The following is a 10,676-nucleotide window of genomic DNA, read 5'->3' as shown; positions in this document are numbered from 1 at the left end:
GCTCCTGTAATATTTAATGATATGATGATAACAAATGGTTAGACATGTTTTTGAGGACCTTCGAAAGACGAAGGCCCCCAACAGTAGTACTATTGGTGGTATGCCATGAAAAGAGAAGTAGCAAAATATGTGGTCCTTTGTATACATCAAAGACTAGTTGGATTACTACAACCCCTAAAAGATCTAGAATGAAAATGGGAAGAGATAAGTATGAACTTTATTGTTGGTTACCTCAAACATAATCTAGTTGTGATTCAATGTGGGTGATAGTGGATAGATTGATGAAAGTTGCTTATTTCAATCTAGTCAAAGAAACATAAGTAGGACTCAGGTTTGCAGAATTATGCATGCCTAAGATTTTATGTCTACATGGAGTACCCAAGAACATAGTGCCATACAGAGTTACATAGTTCACTTCATGATTTTGGAAATGTCTACATGAGTCTATGGATAATTTACTCAAATTCAACTCAACATATCACCTCCAACTAATTCTCAAATAGAAATAGTAACCAAGATACTAGAATATATGTTGAGAGCTTATTCCCTCCAAAACCATCAAAGCTAGGACAAATACTTACCTTGTACAGAATTTACCTACAACAACATTTATCAGGCAAGTCTCAATATGATACCATTTGAGGCCCTTTATGGCAAGAAGTGTAGAACTCCCTTATTTTGGAACCAAGATGGAGAAAGGAAAGTCTTTGGTCATGATATTATAAATGAAGCTGAGGAACAAGTGAAAGAAATTAGAAACAATCTTATTAATACAACTCAATCTAGACATAAAAGCTCTATAGACAAAAAAAGACATGAGTTAGTCCTTCAAGTTGGGATTTTGTATACCTCAAAGTGTCACCTTTTTGAGGCCTCAAAATGTTCAATGTTAGAGGAAAACTGGCACACAAATACATCGATCAATTTTAGGTGTTTTATAAAAGAGGAGTGAGAGTGGCCGCCTATCAGGTGGATCTTCACTGTTATCAGGAGGATGAAATGTATTCCATATTTCACAACTAAAGAAGTGCTTGAGAGTCCCCAAAAATTAGTTGTCTTTAGAGGAGCTAAATGTGAAGGATGATTTGTCCTTCATTGAGCCGATCAAAAACTTAGAAATGATTCAAAAGAGTTACTCGGAACAGAAAGGTCAAAATATGCAAAGTGCAATGGAATCACTATTAAGAAGAAGCCACATGAAAAAGATAAGATTATCTAAAGACTGAGGTCCCTCATCTCTTCTATGACCTTTTTCAACTCTCTAGGACGACATTCATCTTAAGATGGTAGGTATGTAATAATCAAATTATAAAATTGTGTATCACCTTAACAATTGTTAGATATTAATTAGGTTTAAGAAAAAATAATAGCAGAGGTAAATGATAATTTAAGAAGTTAAACTTGTGTTGCATTTATGCCTTTGCACAAAATTTTATTAAGTAAAAAAGAACTTATTTAAATTTGATCTAGATCCAAATCGGTTTTTGTTTAATTTATAGAATGAAAGAAAAAAGTTATATTTGAAAAAAAAACTTTAATACCTTTTCAAAGCTTTCTCTCTAAAAGTTTCTATTAACTTTCAAAGTATAGAATCACTCATACGAACTTTTAAAATAAATTTGTTATAACTTTCAAAATAATATACAAAAGAGAAAATAAAAAAACAAAACTGCTATCCCTCTCCCTTGGTCATCCTAGCCGCTTGGCCCCCTCTCTCCCGCCTCGGCTCAGCTAGCCTAGCTTCTTTTTCGCCTCCTTTCATAGCTTAGACTCTAACCAATAGATCGTGTATATTGTCATGCACAACATTGTTTTATATTATACGCTACACTATTTATATAGTAGAGTTTAAAATAAATAAGACTGATGAAGATAGACTTAGACTAAGATGGGCCAATGACAGCCCCTAATCGAGCCCGATGCAAGTGCATTCTGTAAACCCTGTAAATTAATAAGATTCTTTTATGGGAATTAATATTGGAGTTTGAATAAACGTAAGATAAAAGAGAGAAAAAGAACCAAATGTTTAAATGGTGAACTATTATTAAATAAATTTTGTGTTTATGAACATTTTTTTGTAGAGACCGAATAAAAGATTCTTACGCAAATTAATTTATTTAAGATGATTTAGTATTTATAAATATTCACTAAAATATTAATATGATATGCTGAATTTTTTTCTAGAATAGTATTGTGTTTATATGAGTTTCATATTCAAAGGCATGTGATTAATGCATAAAATAAGATAATAAATAAATAAATAAATAAAGTGGATTATGCATATCATGCTAAGTTTTTGTTTGTGCATTTGGATTGAAGTTAAAACTCTAACTTAAATTAAAAGGGATTTAAAATGGGAATTTAAATCTGAAAATAGAATTAGCAAATAGAATAGAAATGAGAAAAAGAAAAAAAAACCTCCATCCGTTGAGCCATTTTCTTGGCTCAAGTAGGCCCACACGTTCATGCATGATTTTCCATCTCTGTTTATTTCCTTGCCGAAAATGAAAATCACCATATCGTCACCCATGACGTCAACAAGCTAGCTCACATCCGCATGTCTATTTTCAATCGATGCTGGCTCTCGGGGCGTTGTTCAGTGGGGCCTCGGTGCCGGTCTCCGATGCCTGTACGCATGCAAACTCGTTCCCAGGTCTATCTTTCTCGCCGCGTTAGTTGCCAACTGCTCCGCGAACTCCCCCGCCTGGCCGCATGCAGCAACAAAATAGCTCGCATAAAAAAATCTTTCTCGTGCCGGCTGGCCGCTCGGAGTCAAGGTCTGGGCGGTATAAATCCATCTCCTGGCCATGGAGCCGTGCCTCTGCACCTCCATGGGCAGATCCTGCATCCATCTTCCATCTGGCCATGTCTGTGCTCGTCCCTGCCCAGCGGCCAACCACGCTAACCCGGCCTGCTCCCGTGCTCCAACTCGCCAACCATTGCTCCGGTGTTATGCTGTCGCGAACCAGTGGGCTACCGTGGCCGGGAACCGTACTACTTAAACCACCGGTGAGTTCCGCCATCACATATTTTCCTTGCGTCATCCTATGTTTTGCTCACGGCGATTCGTGGTGTGGTGCCCCTAGGCATCTATGCCCAACGCCGGCGGGTCAGTCACCGTGGGCAGCCTGCTCCGCTGCGCGGCGACCGGTAGGAAGCCAACCATTGTGTTCGTCATAGCCTCCTCGTAGAATTGCACTGGTTCAATGTCTTGGTTGGACACCATGGTGCCCAGCCCCGGCGGGCTCGCTGGAGTAATCGGGCGCCGCCGCCTCGGGTCTTAGCGTGGGCGATGGGAAGAAGAAAGCGCCGTTACCGTTGATCTCAGGATGATCGGTCCGGATTGAACCAGGGAATAACGTTTCGGTCCAAGGAATCCTGTACGCTAGATCGCGATCGTGCGGTTTACGTCGTTCGCGGGTTCATAATGAGCTTAGTCTAATCTGAGCCATCAAGCGCTGATCCAACGGCCAGTGGTGCGTACCGGTTTGGATTGATCAGTGTCTAATCTGGGCCGTCCGGTTTCTATCGTGTGGCCCAAGATCGACTATACCCCTTCGCCCTGGCTTTCTTTCTAAAGAGCCCCTCGGTGTTGTTATAATAAACCCGCAGTCCACCTCAACAATAAAAGTATTACTTTTAAAGCCTGGAATTTACGCAGAACCCCCTATTCTTCCGCAGAATAGTGTCCCCAGTCCCGCCAGCGAGTATTAGGGGATAAATTAATTTAGGAAAAGGATTTTAGCACAAAAATAAATCTTGAAACTTGGTTAATTCATATTAAATCCATTTTAACTCCAAATTGATCTATTCCAGTTGCATTAAATTCATTTTAATACTGTTGATCATCTAGTAACCTCAGTTTGTCATGAAACATAGATTAAAAATTATGTACCTAGTTTCTTTTGTATCCGACACTTAAACCTTCAATAAATCATAGCTTCTTAACCGTAACTCCGAATTTAGTGGTTCCTGTTCCCACGATCTCGTTGCGACGCGTAGATTATTATTACGTAGTTTATTCTTATGTTTGGTGTGATGTTAATTTTGCCTATACATGTTTGTCTGTATTGCTACGTTTAGCGGTGAGGACACGAGTCATCTGAAGAGCAAGTTGGTACCTGGAATCTCAAGTCCCAGGCAAGTTGTGCCCTTGATCACTTCATTTTACCCACTCATGTTCTAATTAATCATAATGATCTGCATAGGTTAATTTTGATGGGACCCAATAGGTTACCCTAGTTTGTCTATCTTTATACCTTGTTTACCACTGAACTTTTTGGGTAGTACTTGCTAGTGCTTTATGTGGTTTTGGGTATGAAGATACATTATTCATGATTATACTTTTGTTATCCGTTGTTATTTACTGTTCATGATAAGATCATTATGTTAATTGGAACATGGAGCGACCACCCGGAAAACAGTGCTACCACAAGGGTTTATGGACGCCCTTGGCTGATTAATTAGGAAAGTTAGTGGAGGACTACCTTACCCGAAAGGGGCAAGGGCAGTAGGGGAGTGGTCAGTGTAGGGAGGTCCTTGGTTGATTTTGCTGCGATGGCGGTCAGGCAAGGGATCCCTGCATTGGAGCTTCCTATAAACTGTAGCGGGTTTTCTGAAGCTAGTGGAACTTTCTAAAGGCCTCGTAGTGTTACCCTGCCTCACCTCCTTGGTAGAGGTGTACGGGAAGTCGCGATCCCTTGGCAGATGGGTAACATGACTTGTGGGTAAAGATGCGCAACCTCTGCAGAGTGTAAAACTGGTATACTAGCCGTGCTCACAGTCATGAGCAGCTCGGACCCTCACATGATTAATTTATGGAACTAAATTCAATTTGTCATATGCATTGCATCGCAGGTGATGTTGTTACTTTTGTTCTACTACTTAATTGGGTTGGTATTTACTTATACTTAGTAACTGCTAATAAAATTTTGACCAACTTTAAAAGCAATGCTCAGCTCTAACCATCCTCTTTGGTAAGCCTTACACTTCACGTGAGCTCCCACCTTTGGCGAGTTCATGCACATTATTCCCCACAACTTGTTGAGCGATGAACGTATGTGAGCTCACTCTTGTTGTCTCACACTCCCCACAGGTCAAGAACAGGTACCACAGGATAAGGCGCATGGAGGATGCTGCGATGTGTTCGTGAGAGATCTAGGTCGTCGTCTCTCAGTCAACTTTGGGTTGTTGGACCGTTTTCTCCTTTTGATGTAATTATTTATTTATTTTGTATAGAACTCCTATTATATAGTAAAGATGTGATATTCGATCATGTGCCATGATTCATCATATGTGTGAGACTTGGTCCTAGCACACCTGGTGATTATGTTCGCGCCCGAGTTTTGGACCCCTAAAACCCGGGTGTGACACATTCTCTCTGGTACACACAGGCATGTTTGTCAGCTCGATGTCTTGATCTTTGATGGACGAGCATAGTGAAAAGACTAGCCACCGTTTTGTGCAATCGCCCTTCGTGGTTGCCCTAATCCCTTAATCTACGGTTTTCTATGCTACATGGGAGTCATATAGGTGGAAGAGATAAGGCCAGCTATTTTCTCGTGTGACCAGTAGGAAGGACAAAAGAAAAATATGATATTGTTGAGAAAAAGAAATAAAAATACAAGCGATGTGAATCGAACTCACAACCCACATCTTAAAACATGGCAGCATATTTAACGCACTACATATTCTTATATAACTATAATAGAACATATAAACACTTTTCTCTACTATACTTAAAGCACCAGCTTCAACGATCGTCATGCGTCATATTTTTATAAATAACCCCTTACATCTATCTCAAATTAACCTGTTGCATCTCTCAATGCACACAACCTCCACGTCCGGCCCGTTAGCGAGTCGGGTGGTTAAATTAGCGAACCCAAGCCTTGATGGAAGAAGGACGGGATGCGTTAAGTGAAGCCATCTAACCAGTAAAACATCATGGTTAATTGTTTTTAATATTGAATATAAATTGTATATATGTATATACGAGTTTTGTAAAATAAAATATATAATCGTGTCGGGTCGGATCAGCACTACGGGCCGAGGCTACAGCCCAAGCACGACACGACGATCGTGTCGGGCTGGCTCAGGCACTATTAAATGGGTCGTGCCTCGGACCATCCCACCAGACACGGCTCATTTGGCCATCTATACCTCTGCACGATAATGATGGTCCTCGCCTCAGTTGTCGCCACCTTATTCGTCATCCTGCTTCTTTTCTCTCTCCCCTCATGTCTCCACCTCCACGCCACCCATTCTTGGCAGAGGGTGTGGGAGCAAGCGCCTCCTCACTGTATTCGCCCGACACCAGCCTCAACACCGACCCGCGCAGTGGCTATTGCACGTCCACGAGGGTGTTTCACAGCATGCACGCACCATCGTTTTCGCTGTTGTCGGACGTCCCGTTCGTCTTCCCGACCTTCGCCCCGTTCTTCCTCCCCAACCTGCTGTCCCTAACATGCTGCCCCTGCCCACGGTTGCAGCCACGAGCCGATCGACGCTCGTCGACGCGGGTACAGGCGAGTCGGTCTTGCTCCTGGCTTTTCTTCGTGCGTGCCGCCGAGCAGGACACGATGGAGCCTGCCACGCTTAGGTTATCTTGGTGATGACGAGTCCAGAACTGAGATATTGGACAACCAAGACCCTTAGCGCGGCAGCAGTCGGCATATGCTACGGAGTTGGTGGTGTTGTGTCGCCTCGGTGGGTCCAGGGCTAGAAGGCACTCACATTCTCTCGCCCTTTTCGGACTGACGCCTGGTGCGGGTGCCTCTCGGTTTGGAGTTGCTCTGACTGGGCTTCTTTCTCCGCTTGCGTGCTCTCTCCATGTATGTATCTAGCGGTATACTACCTATGTCGCTTCCAGATGTTCATGTCTTCGTCGTGTCCTTCTCCGGCAACGAACAGGTATGACTGCTTCTTCCCTTCTCTTCACTTCCTGCTCTACAAAACCTTGGAAGTGGGGGAGGCGAGGGATGGGGGTCCCTGATTTGCTGTCTATGGTACCCATTCGATGGCTCGGCATCGCCTGTCTACATTGCCTTTCCATTACCACGATGTCGACTCGGTTAGTCAAATCAAAAAAAAATTATGCGGAGAGCAGAGACAATCAATAAAAAATCTTGAGAACTTTTTGGTGGATAATTTATGTGGATATTGTTGTGAGCCATCGCAACGCACGGGCAACCGACTAGTAAATTTAAAGTATGGCTAAGGCTACACTTAGCCACGATGGGATGCATTTGGTTGTAATAATAGAATGGGATGAGATAGAACGATCTCTTAAATAAGGTTGTTTGATTCAGTGTCAAAGATTAGAACAGGACTATTATAGTGTTGTTTCCAGTTGTCTCTCAAAATTAGAGGTAGAAAGAGGGCGTCAGGTGACGTCCCTATCCTGTCTGTCTCCAGGACATATTCTAAATGGACAAATAGGGGTATCTCACTATGGTTGAGCTTTTGAATCCTCTTTTACTTCTGTAAGAGTTAAAAGCCAACGAGGTGAAAAGCAATAGTTGTTTTGGTGAAAAACTACTTTTACTCTAGTACAAAACTAAAAATAGTTGTAGAGTTGGATACGTTAAAATTACCAACTTGCTAGTGGTTATGGAAGATATCGGTTCATTTTTTCGTTTTTATTTCCCCTACGTCATGTCACACCCGGCCTTAAGGAACAAGCCAGGTGCATCTCATACATGCGCCAAGAAGACAACATATATAATAACAGAGTGTATAGAGATAAATGTCATAAAACATCAGAGTACTTATTACATAGCGGAAGACTTATTACAAAATAAAAGGATAAACATAAAACGAACTAAGGATCGTTGGCGCCAATGTCAACTGAGAAACGCCACCTAGATCAGATCAAACTCCTCGCTTTGTGGCTCCTCCTGAACCACCTGTTCTTCTCCTGTGGGGGGGTGTGAGACAGCAAGAGTGAGCTCACATACGTTCATAGCTCAACAAGTCGTGGGGAATAATGTGGCATGAACTCACCAAAGGTGGGAGCTCATGGAGTGTAAGGCTTATCAAAGAGAATGGTTAAAGCTGAGCATTGCTTTTAAGTAGTTGATCAAAATTTTATTAGCAATTACTAAGTGTAAGTAAATACCAAACCTTAAATAAAGTAATAGAACAAATTAATAATAAACCCATGCATATGCAAATGACAAAATTGAATTTAAGTTCCATAATTTAATCATCAGAGAGTCCTAAGCTGCTCATGACCGTGAGCTCGGCTAGTATACCAGTTTTACACTCTGCAGAGGTTGTACCCTTTACCCACAAGTCATGCTACCCATCTGCCAAGGGGTCGCGAATCCCGTACACCTCTACCTAGGAAGCGCGGCAGGGCAACACTACGAGGCCTTTACAAAGTTCCACTAGCTTCCGAAAACCCGCTACAGTTTATAGGAAGCTCCAATGTAGGGTTCTTGCCTGACCGCCATCGCAGCAAAATCAACCAAGGACCTCCCTACACTGACCACTCCCCTACTGCCCTTGCCCCTTTCGGGTAAGGTAGTCTTCCACTAGCTTTCCTAATTAGTCAGCCAAGGGTGTCCCATTAAACCCTTGTGGTGGCACGTGGTTCTCAAGTTAAGCTCTATGTTCCAATTAACATTAATGATCTTGACATGAACATAAATAAAATAACAACAAGAATTGGAACATAGATATAATAAATGATTATCCCAAAACCATGTAAACCAATAGCAAAACTACCCAAGTGATTCAGGGGTAAACAAGGTAATGAGATAAACAATCTAGGGTGACCTATTGGGTCCCATCAAAATTAACCTATGCATGAATAAGTGATATTAAGAACATTATTGGGTAAAAAGTGGTCAAGGGCACAACTTGCCTGGCACTTGAGATTCCAGGTACCAACTTGCTTTTCAGATAACACGTGTCCTCGCGCTAGTCGTAGCAATACAAACAAACATGGTATAGATAAAATTAACATCACACCAAACATAAAAACAAACTACATAATAATGATCTACGCGCTGCTACGAGACTAACGCAACTTGAACGGATCAAATCAGAATTAAAATGAAGGAGATACGAATTTCCTAAGGTTTATGTATTTGATACGAGATTAATGAAGAGATCAATTTTATTATTGTTTTCATGACAAAACAGAGGCTCTAAGTGATAGAGAATAATATTATAAAATTTTAGGAAATGGAATGGGGTAATTTGGAGTTCATATGAATTTTATATGATTTATTAAAGTCCTAGCACTTATTTTCATATTAAAAATCCATTTTCCATTTGTTTTCTCTGGTTTAATACTATTCTGGAGTGGGCCTCAATTTCTGGAAAGTCCAGGGGTCTCTGGGTAAAATTTCTAAGACACAGGGCACAGTCAACAGGATGGCGGGTTGATTCTAAAATAATCCAGGGTCTCTTTAGGAAATAAGCCACACGAAGGGGTATTGTTGAATGGTGGCCGTTCGATCTACCATCCATGGTCGAGATTAGAAGCCAAAAGGACATACAGCTGCGGCCGCCAGATTAAAGATCTATGACACATGTTTTAAAACGTTAAAGGGTATGGATCATCTAGTCCCGCTCGCTCATCTACACATCGATGGTCCCAATCTGCTCCATGAACATAACACCCCTGATCTAATCCTATCTGCCCGTGATGGATCGAACGGACCTGCCTTCATCTTCTTCCTCCGTATGTCGACCAGCAGGCGCCGACGCTCTCGTGGCTTCGCGGCAGAGCCATGGCGGTGCAGGCTGACGAGCAGCAAAGCGTGCAAAACTCCCAACCTACCTACACTACGCTATGCATGAATTAAGGCGAAGCAACTATAGAATTCATACCGTGATTTTGGTGGCGCTGATCCCCGACGGCTGCCTCCTGCATGCCACGGTGCTCGAGCTGGGTAAATATGGTGGCGATGCTCGGCGTCTCTATTTTCGTGCCCACTGGCCGAGCTCTGCGTATGGGGCGTTGAACGGCTCGGTCAAGGTTTAGGGCATGGCAAGGCTTGATACTTATACCCAGATGCAAGGAGCATCCGGCCAACGGGATTCTAGTTGGCTGCGGCAGTAACGGATAGATTAGTTTTTCTGTTGCAACAAACTCAGCTGGAAAGAGTGCATCAGCTGCGGCGTTTGTTGCGGTCGCTCGGTAGCAGACACATTTATACACGGGGAAAGGAGCGTCTGTGCATTGGCTCGTGTGGTAGCGATCAGGGTATCATGTCGAGCATCAGATAAAATTTGAGAAACGATGGGCTGGCAAGGTTAAAGTAAACAGGCTGAGAGTGGAGGCACCGTCCAAGCCAAGTTTTTTTTCTTCTTTTTTTTCTGTTTTTTTCTTTGTTCTATATCTTTTTCATATAATTCCAAATTATGATTTTAGTTTCAAATATTGTTCGATTATAAGTTCTCTTCCAAATTCAATGCAATACACGAGACAATGCCCAACATGAAATACATTTTTTTATATATTCTTACTTATCAATTAGTTTAGCATTTTATATATGATGGTTTACATATACTAAATGATAAAAACAAATAAGAGGATTCTCCTAACGCACGATTAATCATCTTCTTTTATAACTCTAGAATTGGGGCATCACAAATCCTACCCCCTTAAAAATAATCTCGTCCTCGAGATTTAAGAAGGTCTAGGGAAAAGATGGGGAAAA

The 10,676-nt window shown here is 41.9% G+C and overlaps 1 long non-coding RNA gene across 1 annotated transcript; it reads left to right on the top strand.

Annotated features, from left to right (window-relative positions):
- The first annotated feature begins 2,579 nt into the window (after nt 1–2,579).
- On the top strand, nt 2,580–5,467 carry LOC118472917 (uncharacterized). Its single transcript, XR_004851386.1, has 2 exons — nt 2,580–3,009; nt 4,084–5,467. It is a non-coding gene; the product is annotated as an uncharacterized lncRNA (long non-coding RNA).
- The last annotated feature ends 5,209 nt before the right edge of the window (nt 5,468–10,676 follow it).

Source organism: Zea mays, chromosome 7 (genome assembly GCF_902167145.1).
Source record: "Zea mays cultivar B73 chromosome 7, Zm-B73-REFERENCE-NAM-5.0, whole genome shotgun sequence".
Classification (NCBI taxonomy): Eukaryota; Viridiplantae; Streptophyta; class Magnoliopsida; order Poales; family Poaceae; genus Zea; species Zea mays.
This window is presented reverse-complemented; position numbering and strand designations above follow the sequence as displayed.